Source organism: Tyto alba, unplaced genomic scaffold (genome assembly GCF_018691265.1).
Source record: "Tyto alba isolate M040663 unplaced genomic scaffold, T.alba_DEE_v4.0 Super-Scaffold_8, whole genome shotgun sequence".
In the NCBI taxonomy this organism is placed as follows: domain Eukaryota; kingdom Metazoa; phylum Chordata; class Aves; order Strigiformes; family Tytonidae; genus Tyto; species Tyto alba.
Genome location: NW_024881329.1, coordinates 9,849,054 through 9,864,199, shown reverse-complemented (window position 1 = coordinate 9,864,199; position 15,146 = coordinate 9,849,054). Strand labels below are relative to the sequence as shown.

The window sequence follows — 15,146 nt, the reverse complement described above, 5'->3', positions numbered from 1 at the left end:
GCGGTCTCCATCCCCTCCCGCCGCGTTTGTTGTGTGTGCGTGTGACATCTCTGTCGCGATCGGGGAAAGCCATTCCTCAGCCCGGAGGAGCCGGGGGCTGCGCGGAGGCTGCGGGGCGTGCGGGAGTCCCCGGCGGTGCCCCCCGGCGATCCCCCCCGCCGTTGCCCGGCGAGAGGAGCGGCAGAGGCGGCGTGGGGGGACCTGCCCTTTCCCTTCCCTCCCTCCTCCGGGGGCGGCCTCCGCCGGCTGCGGGCAGGGCCCCCCCACGCCGCGGGGAGTGGGCCGGGGGCGGCGGGGCTCGGGGCGGGGGCTCCGGGGCGGCTCGGCCTGAGCAGCAGGGCGCTGGGCTCGGCCTGGTGCTGTAATAACCTGGGCTCAGCTCCGTGCCGGGCTGGGTCTTGCTGAAGTAGGGGGTCCACGGGGAGGGCTCAGCTCGGAGAACAGGGGAGCCTTTTCCGATCTTGCTGTTACCGTCATTGTTTTGTATCTGTTATTTTTCTTTTCCAGTAATGGGTTGCTGCAAGGGGAATATTTGTTTTCCTCCCCCTGTAAACCTGGCTCGGCTAATCCGTGCAGAGTCTGTGTGTGTCTGGGTGTGCTCAAGGTTTTTTTCCCTTAGTGCTGCTGTAGTGTCGGGGCCTCTTGGGATTTTAACTGGGGCAATCTCTTATTTGTGTAATGTCTTTTTATTTTGATCTCCTTTTAATGGGAGCTCTGGGAGAAAGGTTGATGTGGACAAGCAATGGGGGAGAATATGGTTATATCCTGGAAGTTTGGGATTTTACATGACTTTGCTTCACTGGGTGGTCTTTAGTATCTTCCTTTATATTTTCATCATCTGCATGGCATCATACAGTCATTCTCTCAGTCTAAGTGGATTGGATAGTAAGGAGGCTGAGGGTGGGGTAGGTGAGAGCTTTTACAAAATCTAGAGGGACTGTCTTTCTGTGCCATCTGCATAGCCTCTGTTGAATGTTCAAATCCTAATTTTAGTCTCTCCTAAATGTGAAAAGGGAAAGCAAACGATCTATTTATCACCAGTGCAAAAAATCTTGCTTGCTTCCAGACAGCTTTGGCCAACTGGTTTATGGGAATATGAAGAAAGGTGGAGCAGGCACGCATCACCATTCACTTTGCTTATGCCTTCATTTCTCAGATAGTCTTGTCAACTTGTGTAAATTAGAAAAGTACTTTTTTTTTTTTTTTTTTTTTTTTTTCCTGGAGGATAAATTATAGCAGCTCCTGCAAGTTTTAAGTTCTCTCATACAGTCCCAAAGTTTTCCTTGATTCCTGAAATGGATTTTTAAAAGGAAATATATTCTTGTATGTGTGCCGGTGGAGTGCACTGTGGAAGCGTGTGTGAAAGCAGGGATTTTTCAAAAGGCACTGTAAAGAGTGAGGTGAAATTAATTGACTTTCTGTATGAGGTTGGAGTATAACTCCTTCAGGTTTGTTGGTGTGAAGCTCAGATACTCTTATTCAGGGTGGATAACTGTCTCTGTTGGCATGTCCCTTTGGTCAGGGGTTCTTCTCAGAGTAGTAGAGAAAGGTATACTTAAATCAGGGGAGAGTATAGCATGGATTAGGGCATAAACTTTTTTGTGACTTTTTGTAACTATGCATAAACCAAACCAGAAGATATTTTCCATAAATAGCATTAGTATGAAAGTTGAAGAGAGTCTTCTAAAAATACTTAAATGAACAGTTTGGTAATATGTACTAAAATGTATTTCGGGGAAAAAATAAAGTTTACAAAGTTCTCATACCTATTGAAACCACTTACTCTTTAAGACAAATAAATAAAGATCACAGCTCGTTATCCTGGAGTGGATTTTCTGTGCTATTACTTTGCCAAATCATAATAACTGGGGTTCACGAGGAATTTCTGTGGCAGAGATTGCAGAATAAGATGTTATTTTAGTCAGATCTTGCTTGGCACTGTGAGATACTGTGAATTCTAGGTTATGGTACAAAACTTATTGAAGTAATTGGAAGGAATATCCCAAGCTTGACTGGGTTTGGGATGAGCTTGAAGGTCAGCTTTAAGAAATCATAGGTTTGAGATTCTTTGCCAAAAAATGGGTAAATCAGCTGCTGTAATGGTTCTGGATAAGGTTATAAGGGTTATCTGTAGTTTGCTATTAAACTTTTCCATGGACCACTTTTTTTTTTTTTTATGTTGGAGAGAGGTGTCAATAGCTCAGATGTTCTGCAGTGCTGAACAGGCATGAAATTTAGCATGGATAATAGAATTGCATTCCATAGGATATTCTGCAAATACCAGAGAGCTTTAACTGCCACATTTTACACATGGGGTTATGCTAATATTTAATTTTAATTTGTTTTCTGATTGAATTGTTTAATTGGATGCCATCTGGGAATTTCTTTGGCATATAAATTGCAGTCTTGTAATATTTTATCAAGTGTTCTGGAAGTGAGAAGGAATAAGAGATACCTTCATATAAAATGCTTTTTAAAGTATGTATTTTTAAAAAGACATTTTCACAGAAATAAAAATATCAGACTGAAAAGATATTTCCAGCAAAGAGAAGTTGAGAGTATGAAAGTATGCATGTCTCATGTTCAGAAAGAAGAGTATGGGAAGGGAAATATTGGTACTGGTATTGGCTAAAAATGGAAAAGTTTGAATGCAGGAGTATGTACCTGCCATATTGCACATCTTACGCTGCTGGGTGTTCACACTTCTGCAAATGTTGAAGGATAATAATTTCTCTGCACACATTTTCCAAGTGCTGGAAATGGAGTAAGAGCATATGTGTCTGCTCTGCCTGTGTGGTACTTCCCTGCTTCCTCCTTTCCTCTTTATGTGTTAACTTATGTCATGTAGCCTATGCATGCTCTGTGAGAGTCATGCATCTGTATACTGAGTTTTGTGGTAGGCAGTTTGGGGCAGGATAGGCAGCATTGCAGTCCGGTTAGGCAATATGGACCACAGAAAGAACTATTTTGTGGAGTGGAAACATGACGCTGGAACTTGAGTTTAAGCCTGGGAATCATGAATTCTTGGCTTGTGGCCTGCCACAGTTTACAAGGTAATTTTGGTCAGATTACTTTACCTTTTTATGATGAAGATGACACACGTGCTTTTCTATGGAAGTGTGCCGTGGTATTTGTGGTGTTGATTACATCTGAATGCTACTGGGCTAGTACTAAAGAGGTTCTCCTCCCACACCACCCCAAATCTTTTGTAGGAGGCATAGATTTTATGCTAGCAAGCAACCACTGAGAGAAAAAAACTTCCTGTTACCTCTTCCTTTTGCATTTGCAAACAAGGTGGTGTATTTTTTTAGATTAATTATGTATGTTTTTATGTGTGTGAAGGAAACGGAGGAAAAGACCAGATGGGTAGTCTTGTACAAAATGCAGTCCTTTTTTATGTCTTACAAAGTTGTGTGGCACATGTATAATCTAGTACTATTAAGCTTTATTACCAGAAAGTATACTTTAAAGGGCTAAGGTTAATGAATATTGTGGTAAACAAAATATCTGTGGTTCCAACCTAGGATTTGAAATGAATTTTTCTCAATTTTATTTGAAAACAGTATGTTCTGTTGAGTTCACAAGGAACAGACTGGTTCAGAAAACCCTATGTACTCTCATTTTATTAAAATAAATGCAAGAGTGCTTCAGACAGATCAAAACATATCGTTGATCTTAATAATGCATCATGCATTGGCTCTGCCCTAAGTTGTATGTGCAGTTGGAAGATCATGTGAGCAGACAGGCTGCTCTTAATCAGAGACTTAGTTTTTAACAATGACAGGAAGAAAAACACTAGCAAGGAGAGAGCAGTTTATTGTTTTCTGCAGCCTAGCATTAGGCTGTCATAGGTAATGAGTTGAACCTTTTTGTTGAAAAGCTGTGCTGTAGTTAAATTGATACTACTTAAAATACCTCATGTGTGCTGTCCTGTTTGTCTTAATATGCAATGACTTTTTAATATTTTTCAGCCTTCCTGGTTTTAATCAGATGATGTTTATGTTCCAGCTTTACTTTAAAAGGTTATGGACTATGAAGTCTATGAAATGAACTTGCCTTCTCACCCCCATCCTCTCCTGGAACTTAAACAGAATTAATAAATTACATGCAGTTAATATATAGAGTAGATTTAAGTTAAAGGTGTAAACACAGAGTTCATTCCTGGACCAGTTGAATTCTTAGTTAAGATCAGTGGATGATTACTAAGACATCCATGTTGTATTAGGACTTTGGTCGTTCATCTTTGCAAGCTGCTGCATCTGTTGTCATAAATGGAGTGTCAAGCACTGTGTGGACTTATTTGGGGAAATTTGTGAGAGGAGTTGTCTGTGTTGGCTCTCAACCTGCTGCTTTAGAATGAGTTGCTCTGTGGATTTACTTCAGATAATGTTAGGTATCCCGTGGCTGGATATCTAATCACTGTGTGTGCTCAGCTGGGGGAGGGAGAGATCTCAGGTGTGTGATTCATTCCCTGTGACTTGGACAGATGTTACGGTGGAAATTGCTTATTTTCAGTTTGGGAACTAGGTCAACCCAGATTGTTAGTTTTAGCAATCTAAAGGTTTGGGTAAGTAAATTCCATGTTTATTTAACATATAAAGTCAGGTTCACTAGGATTTGCTTGGCCACGCCACCATGTCCCTTACTCTTGTGGTGCTTTCCTTTTGGGAATAATTAATTGTTAAATCCCCCCAGTTTATTTCCCTTGAGCTCAAAAGCAATTAGGCATGTTTATCACTCACTACAGTGTATTTATTCTACTGAGAAACAAACGAGCAGTAGACTCTTGCTCCACTACAGAGGGCCCTGTATTCACAGCGTTGGTACAATCAGAGACACCCACTGTCCCCACGTAACTAATTGCAAGAGAAGGAACTACTTGGGTATGTAAGACCTGCAGGATAAATCCCATTATTTTTTCTCTTTAGGCTGTGACTTCTCAAGTCATTCTAGATTGCTGCATGTCAGTGTAGATTAATTTGTATTTAACTTTCATGTTCTTCCATGCTTAGGAACAGCTGCACTAAAGCAAACCTTAATATAGTGATTTCAGCTAGAAGACTTAAATTACTGTAAATTTTCAAACATTGCTGGAGGTGCAGGTATTTCAGGGACCATCTACTGAAGACTTAATGATGTTGGTTATGTTGACTATAACTTGATCATTTATTATTACTGTTATTAAAGTTAACTTTCTTTGTGGTTTTAGTATCTTTAGTTGTCTTTCAGGTATATTCTTTCTTGGTGGTTCTTCCACCAAAGATTTATTTTGCTATGCTTAGGATGCAGTGACCAAAACTAAGGAGTGGTAATCTGACCGTATTAAGGTAACTGTATTTTATTATTGGAGATTGAATGATCTGTTTCATGATTAAAATTGTTTTTTTGGAATGAGGTGTGGTTTTTTGTTTGTTTTTTCCCCTGTTTGTCAGCTAGATTTCTCTACTAATTCTTCAGGTTTTTACAATGGGAATGGCATGCCAGTGAATATTTTTTTGAGATTGTGTCTTTTGAGCCAGAAACAAGAAAAAATTTATTTGGCCACAAAATGAGAGACAATTGGTAGCTTTGTAGTTAGGAAGGGAATTGAACTGGAGTCTATTTCCTTCATTCTAGACAATTTCTGCAGTTCACATGAAAGCCTTCAACAGAAATTTAAAAAATTAATCAGGAGCAGAGGCTGGAAACTGTGACTTCCGTGCCCTCCACAAGTTCTCTTATTGCTAAGATAGAGAATTTTGCTTTTTCTCTGTGAAAAACTTCTTTTTTTGTTGACGTTTGTTATCTCTGCATAATGGCACAGCTTCAGTGGAAAGAGCAGATTGAGTACTACAGTCTTTGAGCAGATGATTTATGGGCTGTGCAGAGATGGAGATAGCTATTTGCTTAAGGTTCTGCACTCAGCTCAGAGCTTCATTTGTGCTGGCTAGGTGTCACTTCAGAAATGTTGCTCAGGTTGACACAAGCAGCCTGCAGCTGTGCAGAGGTTCAAATTTAGGTCTTTAGACTTTCTGCTAGACTGTTACGTCCTTTTTAGTACTAATGAGTGATGTTATGTACATGACCAAAATAGAGATAAATGCATATGAAAAGAAACATAAAGCAAGACCTACCTATGGCTGCTTGGAATTGTGTGTTACATGTGAGATCAGCTTGGTCCCAGTGTCATGCTCTCTCATGGCAATATCTGCCTTAGCGGTCCAATGTAAAGAACACTCTTCCACTTGGGCATACTGTGGCATGGGGTTGATTGTGATCTGCCAGTTAACTGTTGTGCATACAAGAGGAAGCAAAGAGTGATGTGGGAGGTGTGACTTCTTCTCTCAGGACCTAAAACTTAAAAGAGGAGCCTGGTGCTGAGGCTGCTGTATGATGTGATATGTCTGTTGTTGTTTACTGGGTCAGAAACAGATGGCTGTATCTGTACATAAGGTACACTCTCTGTATTTCTGAAATAAACACAAGAGAGTTATTGTATACTGAGCTCAAGATTGTGTTTTGAGAGGTGGCTCCTACGTTGTAATGGTACTTACTCTCTGTTTAAGGAACAGGACAAAATGCTAAAATCACCCCCTAGTGTATTGTTTGTTTGTGGCTGGTGTAGTTTATTTTTTTCTCTTGTGTGAGCTGAGTGTTTATGAAAGTATCTAGTACTCTGCATCCAATCGTACAGGATCTGGACCTGTGTCCTGGTTTTGGCTGGGATAGAGTTAATTTTTCTTCTTCATAGCTAGAATAGTGCTGTGTTTTGGATTCAGTATGGGATGTGGTATGAGAAGGGCAAGTGCATGTGTGCAAAGTATGAGGCTATATTATAAAAAGAGAATACAAACACTTGTTTATCACTGAACTTGACACGGGCTATGTGGTTTCTCCATTGTCTCTAGGGCCAAAAAGTTGAAATTATTGTGTGCCTCTACCATGCGTTGCTCCCTTGCCTGTGACAAGCCACAGAAGCAGTTTAATTTATTTCTGTTTTAAACAGAAAGGTCTATGTCATCAATGTTATACTATGAAAGCATGCATACGCTGCAGTATGATGGGATAAGCTATTATCCATCTGAATGTTGGAGACATGATATGTAAAGAAAATCTGTGGTGATTTAAAAATGTGAATATCAGGCTCAGATCTTGAGGCAGTTGTGGCAGTTGTGAAGATAGCTTAGCTGCCTTCTCGAGGATGATGGGGAATCCTTGGTTGCCATTAGGACAGCCCAGGAGCTTGATCATCAACTGGCAATGTATGGAGTGTGGCAAGGGACATAATGGGACATGAATCATCTTTAGTTGGTTAACAGCTGTCCTCATTTATTGCAGCCATAAGATTGTGTTGTTAGCTACACTTGGCCCAGAGGTTGGACACTGGAGTTAGTACAGCTTGCTATGGTGTTTTGGGATTGTCCGCGAGTCCAGAGCAGATATTGTGTGACTGCTGATACTAAATGAAGTAATTTGTTAGTCTGCAACTAGCAAAACTATTTATTGAATTAAATTAAATTTGTCTAATGCAAAAGTGAAAGCTAAGTTTGTATCTTGCCATGTGTTCTCTGATATGAATTTTTAAATTTGTCTGCTATATTATTTTCCTTTTAATTTCTTTTTTTTTGGTATTTATTTAAAAAATGTCTTCTAGTCTTCCTTATTTTGTTTGCTAAGCCATAATATGATCAGAGTCCAATGGTACTTCGATCATCTGTGGAGGAATCTCTGTGCTGCGCTTGGCCTTCCAGTGCTACCTATGTAGCCTCTTTAGCAAATTCTGGGCTCCTTTACTTTAGGGACTTGAGAAATAGCTCAGTAACAGGCTGTTTGGCGGGACAGTGTGGACAGATACACTGAAACTGCCAGGTACCCAAAACTTACTTCTGTCTTGATGCTGCTGTTACCATTAAATCTATTCTGACTACAGTTGTGCAGTGCAGATGTGTTCTCTGTGTAACAACGGTGTTTCTGTTTTCTTCATAAATTTTCTCTGCTCAAGTGGTGTTTTGTAACTAAGGTGCTATTTTTAACATGATATCCTGAGTTTCCTGAGGCAAAGGCAGAGATCTTTAGGGGCCAAAACCATGACTGTAATTATTACAGCTCTCCAGCACCTCCTCTATTTGGCTTTGAAAATGAACAAATAAAAATACTATAATCTCTTTTTTTATAATATGGAGATGGAAGGTTGAAGTTGCAACCTTGAAATGCTCTGCCTTTAAGATGCCAGAATGTGTCTTCTCACATCCATAATGTATTCTTACTGTATTCTCTACTTAAGTTACATGAGTTTTAAAATTTCTTATTTCTATGACAATAACACTGTGGCAGCCAGCTGAAATCCCAGCTGTCTTGTGATCAGTCCTGTAAAAATTTGCAGTGGAACCCTTGACTTGGAGGTCTTTGTCTCCATGGATAAGATCTGCAGGAGCTGGGCAGAGGAGAGGCATAGAGAGAATTGATATGGCCAAATTTATACAGACTGTTGGTGGCACATTTGACTCACTGCCGGAGTTACTCAAATGAATCAGACAGAAGGTCTTCTCTTTTCCCATTAGTAACAGCCCAGAGAGACTGTGTGAATCCTGCAGTAGGCAAATGTTGTAGTGTCGTGTAGTAGCCATGACTGTTCTTCCACCATAGACCTTGGTCTCACTGATACAAATTTGACTTACCTGAGCTCTGAAATATGAGATTAGATGTCTCTCCCAACATGCATGTTATAATTAGCACATTTTAAATACCACATAATTGCCTAATTCTCTGCTTGTATCTTGAAAATTCATGATCTCAGTGACCTTGTGTCAGTAATGTCAGTGGGGGTGTGGAAATCCTATTGGAGTTTTGGTTTTGCCATTTCCTACTGTCTAAATCAAACCCCTTATTTTAAATGTGAATGTTGGAATTTTCCTTTTGTTAGAGCTGTCACAGGTGATCTCTGAGAAAAGAGGATTTCTATAAGCAGCTTTCTGAAGAATATAAGAAAAAGAGATAATATTTCTGCTTTTTCTTCGTAGATAAATGGTCATTCTAGTATTCATTTTAGGGAGATAATATAGATTTTTAGATTGTGTTACTTGCCCATATGTAATCTGGATCTAGCTAGAGATCTATTTCATGAATCATCCAAGTAATGCAGTGAATTACCTGTCCCTGCTTTCACTGTGGATTCAAACTGTTTTGAAGCTTTTCTTTCTGCATCGAGTCATGACTTGCCAAAGGCTTTACAAGAAGGTTTGGCATGTTGTAGGTAAAAGTGTCAGATGAACTTTTCCAGTACAGCAGACTTAGGGAGTCCGTACCCATCCATTACAGAATTATCATTGCAATAAAGTTATAGTTAGAGAAAACACCTTTTGGGATTTATCTGCACAGAATAAATAAGGCTTGCAGAAGAGAGCACAGAATAGTTTTCAAAACAACCTTGTTCTATTTGTTTGTTTTTCTCTGAAGTATTTATAATTTTACCAATTGTACATTGCATGATCACATGATCGCAATTTCCCTCTTCTACTTGTGCTAACAGGAAAATTTTAAGTTTCTCAAGCAAAGGGTAGGGGAATAGTATGCTGTAATTTGTATGGTATTTCTGATTGTAGAAGACGTGCTCACTACATGTGTAACAATTTGGAGTATGAGGAAGATCAGGGAGAAGTATAAAAAAAGCTAAAGGCTGCATAGGAGTACCTGAATGTTTTATCCCATGTTAGTTAATGTGAAACTACAGTTATTGAGTAGAAACTATTGAATTTCCACTAGTGTTACTGAAACTGGTGAAACTAGTGCTATTGAGTTTCCACGGAGTAGAAAGAAGTGACACACCATTTATGATTCTGTTCTGAAACCCTTTAACTTTCTTGTTGCTCTCAAAGCCACTTTCACATCTAGTAGATTGTTACAAATATGTTTGTTAATTAAAACGAAAAAATGCAAGACAAATCTATTTGATTTAGTTTATATAAACCTTTTAAAACATGTAGTATCTTTAATGAAGTAAGAAATATTTAGCTTGCATACAGTCAGAATATCATAAGCAAGATACTGGTCCTGGCACCACAATTGTATTGCTATTGGTCTCCAATATTGTAATCATGTCTTGTTGTTTTGATCCTGGTTTTTCAAGAGGCTGTAGAGTTAGTACTCTGTGACTTTACAACAAACATCATGTCAGCCATAAAGGATTATGACATCATTAAACTTAGATGTAATTGAATGAGATATTTTAAGCTTGTGTTTAGTTAATATTTTCACATGGTTGTAGAGCTGTATAAGTGTAAAATTAATTTCAAGCTGTTAGGCATAAACCAAGCAAAACAAAAATAACACCCCCCACACCCCCTATCCCCCGCCCAAAGGGATGTATAAAGCTATATATAACACCAGGAAGACTAGTGAATTTTTGCACTAAAAGCAGCAAGGCCAAAAAAAGCAGTAGCAAAATGATGACAGAACACTTACATTTAGATATATTATTCCCCCTTGCAGCTTTCATTTCTCTGAATTCAGGTATTGTAATAGGAATGCTTTTGGTATAAAAACATTTTAATCTCATTGATTTATCGTTATACTCCATATATATGCAATTCTATCAACATACATGAGTTTTTCAGCCCAGTTCATGTCTTTCTTATGTGAAAGTAGTTTAAAGGCACCTTCACAGTGCTAATTTTACTACTCTGTTTTCATTTAAGTACTCAGGAAAAGTTTTGCATGTAAACGAACATGGGAATAGTGGTTACACTAAGGATCAGTATGTCTTGAAGGCAGGAAGGTTCTTCACCATTGCCTGATACAGGCTGACATGGATGAGTTTGTAGATGGTAATACAAGCACTGAAGCAGGAACTTGGTTAGAGCAAATGGGAGCGTGTTTGCACAACATCTCAGTCTGGTGGCAACAGGAACAGACTCCTGCAGTCTGAAAATGGAAAGGACAGAAGTATTGCCTGAAGTGCGTTAGAATCCGGTTTTCAGAGAGTTGTTAGTGCTCTTTGCAGTAATTAATAGCTGATGGCTAGAGTGAGCTCTGCACGTTTCATCGCTTATTAGTGGAGACTGTTTTCAGGATGATTGACTGCTGTAGAGGCAGGTAGAATACAGGATCATAGAGTGAATGGTGAGCCACACTATTGATTTCTCATTTGAAGAAATAAGCAAAGGTAAAGGTTTTTATGTTGCAACTTCTAGCTCCTGAGGGTAGATTTTTAATCATTCAGCCCTGGATTATTTTTTCATCATTAAGAAATAAGATGTTGTTGGAGAATTTTTAAATTTATGAAGGAGTAAAATTCCTTGTTATAAGGAAGCCAGGAGACTTGAAAACATGTAAAAGGAAGTTTAATGTCATAATGTGTGAAACATTCCTTGGCTCCTTGCAGTAACAACATGTCAATACTTTTTTGTTTGCCTGACAATATGTAGGAAATGACTTTGATTTTGTAAAATTGCATGTAATTTCTCAACATTTCTTTTGATTCTATTGATTAAAGCTTTTCTGCCTTGCCTAGAGACATTAAATAGCAAACCATCTGCTAAAAAGGGATTGGCAGCATTCCTGAAGATTAACATGAAAAAACCCCAACTTTAGTCTAAATGTATTTCAAAGAATGTTCCTATTTGTGTTCTGAGATGAAGAGGAAAACAAAAGCTTTGGTTGTAGTCTGGCAAAAGGTTATAGTACCAGGCCAAAAACTGGTATTGTCTGCATACCCTGAAGGAAGAAGCATTGACTGTGGCAAAAAACCACAGAGGTACCAGGTGATGTAGTGTAACAGTGTCATTACATATGCTGTCCCATGTGGCTGGCTGTTTAACACCTGTATCAGTTTTACAGGAACTGATGTATTATCAGCCATTCAGCCCCAGGTACTCTTTGTGTAGCTCCCAGCAGTGAAACATGCTGATCGCTGTCACTAGCTGTGTGGGCATAAGTGTAGGTTATAAAGTAATCCCCAACCCAATAAGTTTTGTTAATATAATGAGGTGGTAAATGTAAAACGGACATGATCATGGAGAGTTTAATTAATTAATTATACTTTGTTATACTCAGCAATGATTTTCTGATTACACCTTGTTTACTGTCTTTGTGTGCGCAGCTTTTAGGCTGTGAGTGGCTATGCTGAATTTGAGAACATGCTTATATGAGTGAGAACTCTCAGTATGTTTTCAATGTTGAGACTACAGTAGGGAATAAGTTTCTTGGCAGGTTAAGACAAAGAGCATGTGCATTTAACCTAGCTTTTGTGACTGGTTTTGCCAGGTAAGAATGCCATGTAACTTTCATAAAAAGTCAATTAGCTGCCCTATTGTTGTGGTTTGAGCCTACTCAGCAGCTAAATGCCACACAGTCGCTCACCCACCCTCCCCCCACTTGGGAACGGGGAGGGAATCGGAGGGACAAAGGGAGACTCCCGGGTTGAGATAAAAACAGTTTAATAACAGTAACAGAATAATACACTGACAGCAGTATCAACGGGTAATGTACAACACAGCTGCTCACCGCCCGCCGACTGACACCCGCCTGCTCCCGTTGCCTGCTCCCGGCCGGCGATCACAAACACAAAGGCCCGGTGGCAAAGCTCCCAGAAGTGGCAGCCCCTCCCGGCCCACTCCTGCCTTTATATAGTGAGCACAAAGTCACATGACATGGCATATTGGCCAATCCTGGCCCAGCACTCCAGCTGTGCTCCCCCCGCCCCCACACACAGAGAAGGGCTCTCGGACCTGGAGAGTCCCTGGAACCTCAGTGTGCTGCAGCACTCCTCCAGCTACCAAAACGAGTGTGAACTCTATTCCAGCCCCAACCAGGACACCTATGGAAAAGAAGGTAGAGGGAGGAAGGATTAGTCAGTGCTGTGTGTGTCCGCACAGACTGAATGGAAGATAATTCTGGATATTTGCTTCTCCAGCAATTGGATTATCCTTTTAACTGTACAGTTAAGGCAAAGTTTAAATAGTAAAGCCATCTGTGCAGGTACTGCGCATTTGCACCCTTTCTGCTACTAAAAAGGTACGACATCTTCATATGAAAGTGAAAACAAGGAACTCCTGGTAGTGACTGTTCTCTCTTGAGATTTTCCCTTACATTATAAACCTTAAGATACTGATAGATGTTAAAGTATTTTTTTTTTATTAGCTTTTCCACGTAACAGAGGATCCCTGAACTGAGTTCTCAGTCATTGTGAATGTACTCAAAGTTGTAGCTTTAAATGTTTTCCTCAGTTGGACTCGCATAAATTGCTGTCATTGCTATGCTGCAGTAATTCATTTATCTGCGATATTGTGGGGCTTGGAATTGAGCAGAATGATCTGTGCAGAACAGTATAAAAAGCAATAACTCACTTCCTCCGTCCCCTCTGCTGCCTCAGAACTTTGCCCTGGATACCCACAGGCCAGGTTGCGATCAAGAAGGGTGGCTGTTGCTTGTCTCTCATCTGTGGAGTTACTTTTCTCATATCTCCATCTAAGCAATTGGGTCTGGAGCATGAAGAAGAATCAACGTATCCACAAGTATATATGTAGTTAATGTAGTTATTAAAGGAGTTATGTAAACTACTGTGTTAAATTACAGACAATGGCAGATATTTAGTAACATGTTCTCTGCCGTCTATTTTCGAAACTTGTGCTTAGCTAGCACCTAACCAGCCAGGCTGTTCTTGCATGTCAGTGTGTAGCCTGGAATTGTCTGGCTGTTTTCCCAATGAATGTGGTGCAGAGAGTGTGAGAGTTTTAGCTACAATGACAAATTATGACAGTGCAAGGTATGACAGAAAAAAATGGTAAAATAACCATGTAGGATGTAGCAGCTTAGCTTTGTTACAATAAGCTAATAAAAAAGCATATTTTTACTTTTTTATAAAATAATTTTTAATGTATCTCTCTTACTCTCTGTTTAATATTCATACTACAAGTTCATTAAGAGTGACTTTGAATTTGCCTTTCTGCTATTTGATGAGAACAGATGTTATTTTCTCCCAACTTCTCGACACCTGGAACTGGCAAAATTCCCCAAGCTTGTTAAATTACCATCAAACAAGCAGGGTTTATTCAAGCAATTTATCTACAAGGGCCAATTCAACACAAGGTGGAATAAATACCCTTTTCACTGAATATAAAACAAACTCAAGAGAAATCTGTCTAATTTCATCAGAATGAGGAGCTGGGTCTTTTAGATTAAAAAAAAAAAAAGGCAGCTTTGTGAAGTCATACTCATGTTCTTCAGTACATGAAGTGTATGGAGCTTAGTAATTTTCTCAAGACTCAAACATGATAAACCATAAGCTTTTGTTCCTTCTTGAGAGGGAAGATAATAAAAAGTTCCCTCTTTGTAGAGTGTTTCTTCTCACTGAACTGCACACCTGTATAAATACATGTTTGAATCATTCTCAGTTTACATCAGAGAACAGTGAAAGCAGCGAGATGGGAATTAGTCCTCTTGAGATAAACTGAGGGTGTATTCAACAACTCTGGAATGGCCTTAATGTTCTTTTCCTGCGGTGTCAGGAACCTGTAGTCACCTCCAACAGTGGGAGTGATGCTGGTAGTAGAAGGCCCTGGCTAAAGAAACATGCACATTTAAATTTCATCTCTTTTCAGTTCAGATTTCCTAAGGGGAAATTGTATATTCTCCTTAAGTGGGAAAATTAAAATATCTATCGTGATATTTACGTTTGGGAAAATTGAGACCTGAGCATGGTGTTCTGACTACATAACTTTTCCCAGCACTGTGCAGAATATCTGTTTTCAAGATACCTCATGTCTAGCTATTTTTTTGTTACAACTTTTCTTAGTAGCTCCAAAACCCAAATACAAACTAAAATGGATTAACTAGAGATACAAACAAGGTTGCAGTCAAACAGTTAGAATTTAGTTGAAAATTTAAAGTTTAAAACACTGCAGCAGTGCCATGTGGCATGATATGCTTATGGCTCAGTGAAGACCATGATGACTTCCATTTTTTTAATTATTTTTTGCATTTTACAAAACTCTGCTAATGCTTTTGTTTTCTAGGAGTGCTATTTTTGCCTATATATTAACCCTACTCTTTAAACATTGTGGACCTGTACTACAGTAGGTTAGTAGATTTCAGCTAGTGGACTTTGGGAACCTATGGATAGAAGTGGTTAGGAAAAAGTAAGTTCAGTCATGAGATGACTCTTACACATG

At 39.4% G+C, this 15,146-nt stretch overlaps 1 protein-coding gene across 3 annotated transcripts in view; it reads left to right on the top strand.

The window, feature by feature from the left end:
* GALNT18 (polypeptide N-acetylgalactosaminyltransferase 18) overlaps positions 1-15,146 on the top strand; it is a 341,921-nt gene that overhangs the window by 98,906 nt on the left and 227,869 nt on the right. The gene's annotated exons all lie outside the window — the stretch shown is intronic.